This window comes from Gopherus flavomarginatus, chromosome 6 (assembly GCF_025201925.1).
Source record: "Gopherus flavomarginatus isolate rGopFla2 chromosome 6, rGopFla2.mat.asm, whole genome shotgun sequence".
NCBI lineage: Eukaryota > Metazoa > Chordata > Testudines > Testudinidae > Gopherus > Gopherus flavomarginatus.
In genome coordinates this window covers 83,776,854-83,789,786 of record NC_066622.1, presented here as the reverse complement: position 1 = coordinate 83,789,786, position 12,933 = coordinate 83,776,854, and the positions used below count along the sequence as shown (strand labels likewise).

Sequence of the window (12,933 nt, the reverse complement as noted above, 5' to 3'; positions counted from 1 at the left end):
CTAATCTGAGGGATGGGGGCAGCAAAAGGAAGTATTATACAGGGAAAAAAAGATCACTTTTGGTCCAATCCTGCCTAACTATTTTGCTTACTGTAGCAAATGTAATTATTTCCTTGGGCAAGAAATGAAAAATATCTATCTGTTGTCTATAACGCTAACTATGTACATGGATGCAACACATAATTGAGAATAGTAGGAGCAGCTCAGGGAAGGAGTGGAGACAAAGTAAGATTATGGTGTGTGTGCTTACCTTTTATGAGTGTGCTTAAATAAAAGATCCATTTAAATCTTGCTGCCTGCTTACTTAAACTAACTGACAATAATACCATATACAATTATCACTGCAGCAGGAACTGACATGGGCAGAAAAGATACTTATTAAAGCTGGTCGGGAATTTTCCAATCCAATGATTTTATATTAGGAGTAGTCTTGCCAGGGAGTCCGGACCATAAGGGGTTACAAGAGCATAAGACAGCTAAAGTACAACCCCCATGAGGAATCACAGTATCTTACAAGCAAATTAAATGTTGAACTGACTTGGAAAGAAATATTTTGCTTCAGGAATCACAAAACTTTTTCTTTCAATTAAAAATAATGGCCATTTTCAAACTGTAATTACTCTGAATTTTACTTTCATTGAAAAAATATTGTCATTTCACTTTTTGTCCAAAATTGGGATGAAAACAAAATGTTGAAATATGAGAATTTCCCAGGAGATGGAAATTCTGATTTTCATTTAGCTGTAATACTCCTATTGAAATCAGGCTGGGACACAACTGGTAACAAACCTATCCTTGCAAGAAAGGCCAAGGGAGGTTTAGCAACTAAAAATGGCCAGGATCTCAGCTTTATCTCTAATCTAGAAAACTGAGCCTGGTTCTGATCTCTCTTTAATCTAAAACCCATATAATGCAATAAATTACAAAAGTGTAAAGCTTGTCTGAAACTGGAAATGTGTCCTTTACCTCCAGCAGAGAGTAAGGATTCCACTGGGAAGGATTCATGGAAGTAAGCATTATTCTGTAACCAATCGATTCCTAACCCAGTGAGGTTTCTGTTTAATTTATTCCCAAAAGATTTAATTTTGAAATATTACATTTTAGCTTTGTCAAACTTTTCCTTTATATTGAAAGTGCACATTTAAACCTGAACTTTAGATTTTTCTCAGTTGTTTTTAAATTAAAGTTAAGAATATGATTTCAAGAAGAACTAACATTTCAATAATGAGGAAAGACGCAAATGTTTAGATATTTAAAGTAATCCTTCTACCTATGTCTCATTGTTTTTATAAAAGCAGAGCTCACAAAAGATGCATTTTAACATGACTCTGTCCTAGATGATACTGAACAATACATTCATGGGGGAAATAAAGGAAGAGTTTCTGCAGTAAGGAGCAGATTATTATAACGTATTTACTGTATGGAAATTGACTACTGTGAAATGAATCTGCCAGAGTTTTCAAAACACAGACTATCACCAGGGATTATTATTTGTTTGGTGGGGGGGGGAAGGAGGCAGAAAGGCAACATATTTTTGTCTTCTTTGCTGAAATCCATTTAAATATTGTCTCCACATAAATATCTTACAATTCCCAGAGACCCCATAGTTTCTCACAACAGTAGTTCACCCAAGTGACATCACAAGTCTGAACTACAAGGTAAGACAAAACTTGAAACAGCAAAAATGAGAGCTTTGAGACACTCCCATCCATTCTGATTAGGATCAATGTCTATTCCCTTGCCTTAGTAAGGTTTTGAAGGGACTCAGAGGTGTTTGCTTCAAAATCTAGAAATGTTCATACTGTTGGGTCAACATCTTATAACCCAGGGGTTGGGGGGTCTAAATGGAATGCAGTTTGTAAAAACAACTACACCGACACACAAACAAACATACCTTTTCTCAACAAGCTTGAAAACATTCGTATATGTCTTTCCAAACTGTCAACTGAAGATAATCATCTGATTGCCATTATACTCCAGGCCATAAAGAAGGTGCAATAATTATTATTGGAAGTGAGTATAGGAATTCAAGCTAAAGTACCTATGTATCTTTTCTCTGTTACATCAAATAGGCTGGTCTTCTGAGAATAATTTCACAGATATCACTTGCTATCTTCTGTATCTAGTGTTGTATCTGATTTACGTTTTAATAGTGCAACTAACAATACCGGACCAACACTGTGGTTCATTATAATGACTCCATTTAGTAACTACATGATGAATCTTACATAGCCATCTCATGTGACTAATAGGGAAGTCTTACGATGCAAAACTTTGGACATTAGCTTTTTAGAAATGCAGTATACTTGTAAAGTCCCTGTTTGCTATCAGACAGAGGGGCAAGCTAAGGCAGAGATATAGGCCAAGATGTTGAAACAACAAAGACCTTTTCAGCAATTGTTCTGTGACCATTCCTCCTGAACTTTAACTAGATGTTTTTGGTGGGTACTTCTACCAAGTCTCTTAAAGTCACAGGTTTCCACAATGCTTGCTCAAGACTACACAAGCTTGTGACGAGTTTGTTATGACCTGCAATAACAACCAGGCACTCATCTACCACAGATGTATAAGAATCTGAAAGAACAATGTTCAATAATCCACAATCATTGATTACAATTGAGCAATGTCACCTTATATCAGCTGATAAACTGACTTTTTTATTTTCACTATATAGCATCTTTATATATGAAATTATTCACTGCCTGATGTACAGTGAATATATATGATACACACACACACACACACACACACACACACACACGGAAACAGATGAGTGGTTAGGTCATTGGACTGGGGAAGACCAAAGCTGTGACTGTCTCTGTGTGACAGTAGGAAGTCACTGTACCATGTGTGCCTCATTTTCTTCATTTTTAAACTGAGCATAAAAATGTTGTTTGTTTTCACTTCCAAATTAATTTCAGTGTATGGCTGACTCAGATGCATTTTCTTTTGGTTTTTCTATGTAGTTGGTATTGGTTTTTTGTTTTTTTTTAACTAATCAGTTTGATTGGCAAGAGAGATTTCATCTTCCTTTTACCTTTTACCTCTAAAGCTTCTGTGACATTGTCTGTAGGAAAGTGACTGGATTTGGCATTGCTACCAGTTTGAATGTGGTTATAATGCTGGTGAAGAGGAGAATTTAAATGAGAGATTTCAAAATATCTGACTGACGCACATTGCAAAGTCCTTCATTGCCTAAGGGAGATAGAGGGGAATAAACATTTTTTTAAAAGTCAGACGCATTCTAAGCTCATACAAAAGTGATTTTTTTTCTCCATGTGTTACTGATTGATCATTTGGACATGTTCAGTTGAACATCCTTGCAGTGTGATTTGTTTCTTGTTAAGTAAAGTGTGTGCTTAGTACGTGTATTTGATATATGGAACTGTGCTTTCTTCAGGTTTTCGTTTCTAGAAACGAGGTTTGTTTGTACATAAAGGAGTCTATACTGGGTGCTTTGTCTATTAATTATAGGCTTTGGAGTGTATGCGTGAATGGGGCTCTTTTAGATTATTATGATAATCTCTGTAAGGGAAAGATGATCTTTGGGAGCCCTTTTTTTAGCATTTGTTTGTATCTTGGTAATTCCTAGTCTCCACCCCTTAATTCTCCATTCATGTTACAGACAGCATCTACTGAATGGTAGTTTCTTCTTTCTTTTTGTAGGCTTGTAATTGCATTTTCCTTTAAGTTTGAGAGAAGAATTGCAGTTGCAAGGCAGTCAGTTTCTTTCATAAACAAACTGGATCTAGTCAGCATTTCAGAAAGAAAGTTGATATGTTCTAGAGCATGGGCTTGATGCATCTCTATCAGTGAGCATGTGTCACTCAGACATGATGGCTTTAACCAACGCTCGGACTTGGATTACTGAAAGATGGATAAAGAAATTCCTTCAGTCCCTGCAGATGTGAGGATAAGGTCAGATAGACCCTGCCAACGTGGGATGAGCCAATTTTAAAGTAGTATTGTTTTCTTACCTCCTCAGTCACATCCACAGCCAGGAGAACCAGGGATCATTAGCATTCACAGGGAAAGTCTCCCTCACCTGCTCAGTTGGCAGGTATGCTTGTGGGATGTCTCCTCTGCCCTTCCCTGTAAGACCATGCTGAAGCATCAGGGCAGTGGCCCATTGTACAACCCAGATGGTGATCCATATCATAGTTCAGTCTAAAGGCTCACACTGACTTCATTGGGAATTGGATCAGGCCTCTTCAAAACGTCACATATGGTGTCCTTGCAGGTTTCAGTCAAACCATCCATGGACTCATTGGATTGGATTACAATTGTCCTGGATGCTGATAGTCCCCTGTGTTTGGGGGAAATACTCTGTTCAGGTATGAAGGATATAATGATTTCATTTGGCAACTATTATATATACACATGTTCTTATTGTGTATTTTAATAAAATGGAGCCCATTTAAAAAAAATGTAACTCATAACACTGTCTCTCTCCATTCATGTATACTATCTCAAATTTATAATCACTATATCTTGTCTGGATCCCAACAATAATTTTGGATTATTTTGTATATACAATATTTATTCCCTCATCTATATGTTCATCAGGGCTTCGGGGAATATTAATTTGAATATTTCAAACAATAATAATGGATTTTGACTTTTACTTCCCCTGTCTGTGTGGCACACTGTTTAAATCAATTGAACTATCCAAATGAGGAATTAAAATATGTAGGCAGCCATTTTATTTGTACAATGCTGTGTCTTTAATCCTTTGATTTCAAAACTGCACCTTCACGTTGGTGATTCATAAGATGAACCATGTGTGCAAGCTTCAGCGCTTACAAAAATAGGAAGGGATTCAGAAAATTAAACAGTTTAGTAAACAACGTTGTCCAAAGGAAAATCATTAACAAAATCTGATCTGCTGAAGGTGCTCAGTGGAAATTCAAATTATTCCATCACATAAAGCACTAGACACTATCAATACTGAGCATAATACCTAGAGGGAAGGAAATATTTTTCAGTAGAAGGCAGCAAGTTTGTTGCTCTTTCTAAATTGAAAAATTGTGGTTTTGCCCCAAAATACTGACAGACTGATGTGAGTCAGGTTTTTCCTTTCAAATGATATTAATGTTGCACAAAATTCTGGCCTCACTGCAATCAATACGTATTTTGCCATGGATTTCAGTGGAGCCATCATCTCACCGAAGATGTAATAATGAGAGGGGTATGTGCATGTGTGAAACAAACACCAGAGTAAGAGGGTGTGGAGGAGGAAGTAGTGGACAGTTAGCAGGAAGTTTTAGCATCAGTATCAGTAATTATCACTTGCTCCTTGTTTACAGCCATCATTCAGGAAACTGCTTAAGCATATGCTTAAGTCCCATTACCATCATTGTGTCTTAAGCATGTTCTTAAGAGTGAGATTATACACATATATCTAAATTCTCAGGTGTTTCTATATTAAGAACATGCTAAATTAGGATAGCTAATATAACAGCATAAATTGAATGCACTTTATTCATGATGCTGCTTAAATATATGCAAAATGCATGTCTGTATTACCGTGTCAAAAAGGATGGTCAAGAGGTTTTTTTTATAATTTCAGTCATTTTTACTGTTTAATATATATATTTAAGCCTGAAATGAAATTTGTTACTGTTTTTTTTTTTTCTCTCTGCCACATGTATTTGTTGATTTGGTAAGGTTACTTGTAAGTGTTCATCTGCTGGCTTTGTTTATTTTGTTTTAATAGAATATTATGAAAAAGATATTGAAAACATAAGGTGTGCAGGAGGCAGTGTTATTATCCAGGTCAAATTTAGGTACAGAATTTGGTTCCAAAATCTAAACTAGGCCTAGGGTTCTGGTCAAATGGTCTCCAAATCTCACATTCTGATCTTGTGAAATTTCTGCCCCAAATGGCAACAATCTTGTAAGATTTGATGAGAGCAGAAGTTACTTCCACCCTCATGAATAACAGAAAATTTACAAGGTTGAGAGCATTGGGAGATTTCCACCCTCTTGAATCCCATCATAACGGGGTCTAGAAATCAGGTTCTTTCCCATTTCATATCTACAATGGACCAAAATGTTTATGATAGATCTGTAGAGTTAAAGCTTTCTAACTCCAAATCAAAAATTCAAGGGCAAGAGGCTGGAGAAGAGAGCTGAAGTGAGGATTCTGGATTTGAGATTCTGGTTCAAGCCCGACTCTAAATATAACATCTGTCAACAAACAAACTCACAGAATTGCACGAACTTCAAAAACCAAAAAAATAGGCAAATTGTGGGGTTATGAACATAATCTGTTTACATGCCTTTTATCAGGTTTTGTTTGTTTTGTTTTACTAACACTCTTGGTGATGCCATTTCAGAAACAATTCTGCCCTTGGATAGGCGCACAGAGTTCTCATGACTTCTGTTTGAGTTGTATACACATATGAAGTTCTGGACAGAATCTGGTTCTTAGACCCCAGTTCTGCAAAGCATTTAAGGGCATGATTTACTTTAAGCACACAAGTCCACTGAAGTCAATTTTAATTTTAATTTTGAAAGTTAAACACATGTTTAAGAGCTTTGCAGAATGGGGGCCATAGTGATGTGATATAATATCCATATTACAAGTGGCATAACAATAGTCTGGATAAACTTAATACGATTTTTCAAGTCCATGTGAGTTTTTCTAACGTAAACACTGAAACATTCAACCTGATGATGTTTGCAACTACTTACATTTAAGCAATGTGCTACAGATATATTCACAAACCAATGGTTTTCATGGCATAGCTTGCTTTCTTTTCTAAATCCTTGTAGTTTTACTTAAGGTTGTCAACTTAATATAATGTATTTCGCTTGAATGAAACTAACCTTGCAATATTGTGACATCAATAAAATATTTGTTTACTCAATGCTATTCAATAATATATTTCAGATTTCACTTATACGTTGGAAAAATCTAGTATCATTTTATGGTGTATAATATACAAGGGGAGTCATACAGAAGAGGGCAGCAGATATTGTAAAAGACCATTAAGACCATTACGTCTGACACTAAAATCCTCGATCAGATGACAAGTTGTTTAACAGAAACTGAGAAACAGTTTTTTTACACAGATTTCTCTTTATCCTTCTAGTTTTTCAGTTCATACTGAAGTACGCTTGCCACATATCATGCTCTGTACTTGTTTAAACCATTGTCCTTTGGATTTTTTTCTGCTAACTCATCAATAGCAGAGAATACAGCTGGATCACAATTGTAGCAGTGCAAAAAAATCACAATGAAACAACACTCACCTAGTTCAGAGTTGTGTTTCAAGCTGGAATTTAAGACTATCACCTTCAGGTTTCAAACCTTTCTGGTGAACCGCTGGGCAACCCTGGGTTCACTTGTGAGTTAACACATGCTAATTATTGTTTTACATCAAAACAGGTGCGATTTCCAGCTTAGATGGAGATTTGCGATGAGATGGAACCTGAACCTCACAATCTAAATTGAATGGGAGGGGGGTGAGCCCATCTTGTTCAAAACCAAATAATTCTCAAAGTCAGTGTAAAGAGAAAAATGACCATGCTTCTTCCTATGCCACACAATTTCTATATTAGATACAATGCAGCAGGACTTGATCGCTCATGTTAAGTTGCTTTGAAAATCCTCATACAATCAAAGTTAGTAGTGCTAGAAAAGACTACCGGGTAATCCAAACTGACCCCCTTGTATTTTGCAGTACTTTTCTGTCCGTACATTCACATATACAACTCACCCATTTTTTTTGTATGGATTTTACATAGTCTATTCCACTTTTTTTTTTAAAGTCTCTCTAAGCTGCAGTTTTACAATAGCCTAGGTCCTAGTTTATTTCCAAAATGATCAGAGTTTGTCCAATATAACACATCTGCACATTATAAGGCTTAAAAAACCACTATTCTAGGGGCTTTTAAATCCTCTCTTGGGATTTCATAGTGACCAAGACAGACTTTTTAAAAATTAAATTTAGTTGTATTGTATTATTTTGCTTCCATTTAGCTCCATATGGCTATTACAATTGCATTCCATTACTGTCCATTTGTGAATGCTGTTCCTTCATGGGCTCCCAGATGTTATAAAATGTGCAACAATTATGAAGCCCCAGTTCTAGCTTTATACTATATTTAGAATATTTGAATTTAAGCTAGTTGTCATATCAACTGTCTTTGTCAATTCTGCTGCTTCCCCTCATGCACATAATCTTCAAAACACAGAGAATCAATATGAAAATAATGTTAAAACATACAATTGAAATATTAATGAACACACTAGAAATTAACATTCAATACAATGCAGTCACCTAATCTAGGCAGCCTCTTTATTCTCCACAGAAAAACATTATCCAAATGTTGGTGCTTGGTAATGACTACTGTATAATCAAGATGAGGAGCAGTCACTAGGTAGCACACATATCTGAGGATCAGGAAAATTTTGGAGACTGCCTTTGTTTATCTTTTTACACATTCACCCACCCTCCCACTCTACCATGATACCGGTGTACTGGAGATGATATTGCAGCTTCTTCTGTATTTAAAAAGGGGCAGTGTGCAAATCTGGAAAGTGAGCCAAAATAGAGGCTGGGAAGGAGACAGTGCACAAGGACTGCATCTCTTTGAAAATGCTTTGAGATCTACAGAGATGGGAGAGAATTCTCTCCCCCTGGATCCTTAGTTTCCGCAAGGGTTCTAGCCAACAACCTCGGCCCATTCTATAAAACGTCAAATCTTTTTCTTTGTTGGGTTTTGGGGGTTCCTCTCCTCCTCGAGTTTATTTCTATGGAAAGGAACCATAAGGGCCTTTCCTTTTTCCAGTCCTTACTGAGAGGTGGGCAAAAGAAAAAGCAGAAAAAAATAACTTAACCCAGAAGATAGGGGCTTGAGAGCTACAAATATTCTCTAAAATAAAACCTTATTTAAAAGGAAGACACAGAAAACGTTATTTCAGAGACCAGACTCTCCTTTTAACTTGGTTTGTATACAGTCAGATACTGGCATGTTCATTGCTCAACAATTGACCCATTATTGTATTGGCGGATACACAGATAACCTTATCACAGATTCAGCAAATGAAGCCATTTGCAAAAATCAGTTATTAAAAAATCAGACAATGTTATAAGTTTGTGCTACCTCTAAATTTACAACTTAAGACTTATGTTTTAAGAAAAAGCATCCCTATTCAGTAAACACACTTCAGCCCAGGGAATAGCTATATCTGAGAAGTTCTTTCTAGTGCCAAACTACACTATTCATGGGCAGACTAATGCTATCATACCTTAATATTTCTGAACATTAAACACACATATTTGAAAATAGAATGCAAAACAAGCAAAAAATGCATCCTTGTTTATGAATGGATGTGAGAATCCAAGAGAAACTTGGTGGTTTTCTTCCTTATACAAATTTCTATATAAGTATTGGCACAAGTTAGAATTTCATGCAAACACAGCTTTTGAAACCGCTCAGTTTTCTACCACTCTCTATTTTAGTTGAAGAGTGAGCTAATACAGCATAGTATTATATAACTAGGAATGAGCCCAAATACTTCCATACCTTGCGGTGCCAAAGAGGGTCCGGCTTTTTTTGAGACCATTCTCTAAGTATAAGATACACAGATGGAGTTCTGTGTTCAGTTCCTCTGGTGTATCACAACAACAGAGGCTTTCAGCCACCTTCCTACTCCATTTCTGGGAGTTCAGATCAGCCCCTGACAATCAGAGCAGCCCAAATGCTGCTTTAAATTTGCCAGTTTGCAGCAGACCCCAAAGGAAAAGTTATGTCAGCAGGGACTGGCAGTGTGTAGCATTCTCTAGCAAGGCATTCTTTTGCTCCCTAATCCAGTGGGGATTGGGAGTATAGAGGCAGCTATGATGGCTTTTCTCAGCTGATGGATTCCCCCATGCTGATGGAATTCCCAGCTGCCCATGTAGGAAAGCTTTAAACTCCTTTCGTGCTGCCAGTGGCATAATGGCAGAGCTTGGAGGGTCAAGCATCTTGCTCAAAATCTTTAATAATTGCTGAAAGAACTATTAAAGTTTGTTTCTACGGAAACAGCATTCCTCTACTGATATACACTCTCACAAAGAGTTATCATCAGATGAAATATTTAATTAATTAACATTGTTCTGACCTGAGCATTGCGAGCCCAATGATTGTGTCAACATCAAGGTCTGCAAACTTCAGATGTTCTGTTTGCCAAACCCTCACTGAAATAAATAGTTCTACTCATGGATCAGATGCAGAATCAAACCCTAATGAGAGTGTATTATATAACTTGGTGTATGGTGATATAACAGAATAATTAACATCAATGGGAGTCACATAATACTCATATAAACCAAAAAAAATTGCTAACTATTTTTCCACACCCGTCAGATGTACTAATGTTACCAATGGCATAAGTGCTAATGAAGTTATGTGTTTACTACTGTCTCAGAGCAGACTAATGTGACACAGTAGGGAAAAATGCCTATACCCCATCCACACTAGTGCTAATACCATTGATGGCACTGGTGCTGGGAAAAAAGGTACAAATTATCCTGAGTGTAGTCGTGTCAGGAAACCTGAATCCTAGCTTCAAAATTTAGAGGACGAAGTAATTATTGCTTCATCCAAATAGGGAGTCAATATCTGATGCTACGTTATTCACAGTTTATTCAGGGCAAAGTCGTTGGCAAAGTTGTTGTTATTTTAACAGAGATTCAGTGACAGATGCACCTCCTTATATACTTTGCATACCTGGTAACCTTATGGAAAACTACAGAATTTAAAAGAACATGCTAAACTTTCTACAGGTTTTTTTGAACTACCTTTTATAGATTACTATGAAGAATTCTATAATGCTATAGAATTTTTTTGAAGATCCAAGCATGTATAAAAGACCTTGTTCTTTATTACATTTTGTATGTTTTAGAGCAGTGGTCCCCAACCTTTTTGTGACCAGTAGCACATTCATGTTTTCAGAAGAGTGTGGTGGGCACCAACAATTTTTCAAGACTTATTTTGTATTTGTACATTAAGTAATACAAAAAATCATATTTAATATTACATAATATATGAATCAAGAGAGAAGCCGGAGAAAAGCCACGAGGAAAGAGAACATTGGTGCGTGCAGCCCCGGAGTACACTGTCCCCAGCAGGTGCGGGGCCCCGAATTCTCTCCTCTGCTGGACACTAGGCGAGTCCCGTGCCTGCCGGGGACCAAGAACACCGGCACCCACAGCCTGCAGCCCCAGAGTTCTCTGTCTCCGGCACGCGCAGGGTCGTTGCTTCTTTCCCCTGCTGGGCACTAGGCGGGCACACATAAATGCCCTGTCGGGCACCCTGGCACCCGGGGGCACCACGTTGGGGACCACTGTTTTAGAGTAAATTCTACAGAGTCCTGTTACAGCATTTCCCTTAAGTCTTATAAACTGTGTGACATGCACCATTTTTCTGTGGGAAAAGCAATGCAGGAGAGGAAGGAAGGTGAAGACATCCCACCCACAGAATGATGGATAACTCAATATTCTGTGTCTCATATGTCATGGCCAGAAGCCTGAATGGACCAGCCAGTGATTCTTATTCATGGGAGAAACAACAACATGAAACAGTGGTTTTCCGTAAAGGTGTATCAGGATCAGGAAAGCTGCAGTACCAATGCCATATCATTATTCTGAGAGAACCACCGTTTAAGTGACATTATGGCCACAGTGAATAAGCAGGAACTTGGGGAGGACAAGCAAAGTGAAAACCTTGAAAGTGGAACAAAGAAAATAGCAGTTCATTGTCAATATTTATTCCTGATGGTATTTAATCAATATAACCAATATACAATTACAAAAATAGACTGTGCCAAATATCTGCTGACAGAAATGAATCTTATGAACTGGCTAACAAGGACTATGTTAATTTCCTTATTTCCTGTTGGTTTTGTTTAATTTGCCTCCACAGAAAATGAAAAGTACCTAAATATTTGACAGATTTCCTGCACTGTAGTTTTTTTAAATGAAGGGTACAAATCACTTACTTGGCTTAATGAAACATTTTTTTAAAATAGTTATAAAATTTTATGATGGTTTGGTGAGGAGATGTCATCATTTTCCATGCTTCATGATTCAGAATAATTAATTTAATAAGTGTGTCATACGAGAAGAGTAAATAATGGAGCGAGATGAATGATCACTGAAGCATATACAAATTGAAAGGAAAAACAAATTACCAGCGCAACACTAAACATAAAAAGCTTTGAGGGATATTTTTCTGATAATTTGATTGGTGCATTAACCTTTAACAGCCCAACTTTTAAACATGGGCACTCCAAGAAGAGGGGTGAAATTTTCAAAAGCACCTAGATGATTTAGGATCTTACAAACTTAAATCTCATTGAAAGTCTTAAGTGTCCAAGTTATACTTAGGCTCCTAAATCAATTAGGTTTGCAATGCTAAGTGCAGGAATGCCTAAATATCTTTAAACATCTGAGCCTTAGTCTCCAAGTTATGTGGGTGCTTTTGAAAATTTTACCACAGCTTTCTGTCATATATGGATGTATCAGTTTGGCATTTATGCTTGTAAATATCCATTTTATGTGCCTGTACTGTATGCCAATTAAAGTGTCCAAAAAGGAGGATTTGAATGTTCTATTTATCTGATCCTGTTTCAGACAGATACTATTTTGAAAATATTTGGATATTTAAAAACAAAAACAAAATCACAACAGTCTGCATTATTTTCTCATTTGTTTTCATTTTGAGGTCAGAGTTAACAAAGGATTCCTGCTCCTTCCCCTGCCCCACTTATATTGGCCAGAATCTCTGATAATATGGATCACTTTTTAAGCTATCTTTAAAATCGCTTCCTATTTCAAAAACTACATAATTTCTATATAGCACCTGAAAGGTAACAGACAAGTAAGAGTAAAGGAGTCAAAATGCACATAAGCTTCATGACAGCTCCTCAACCCTTTTCTG

The 12,933-nt window shown here is 36.9% G+C and overlaps 1 protein-coding gene across 3 annotated transcripts in view; it reads right to left on the bottom strand.

The window, feature by feature from the left end:
• Positions 1-12,933, bottom strand: part of NRG3 (neuregulin 3) — a 959,051-nt gene that overhangs the window by 542,760 nt on the left and 403,358 nt on the right. The window lies entirely within an intron of this gene.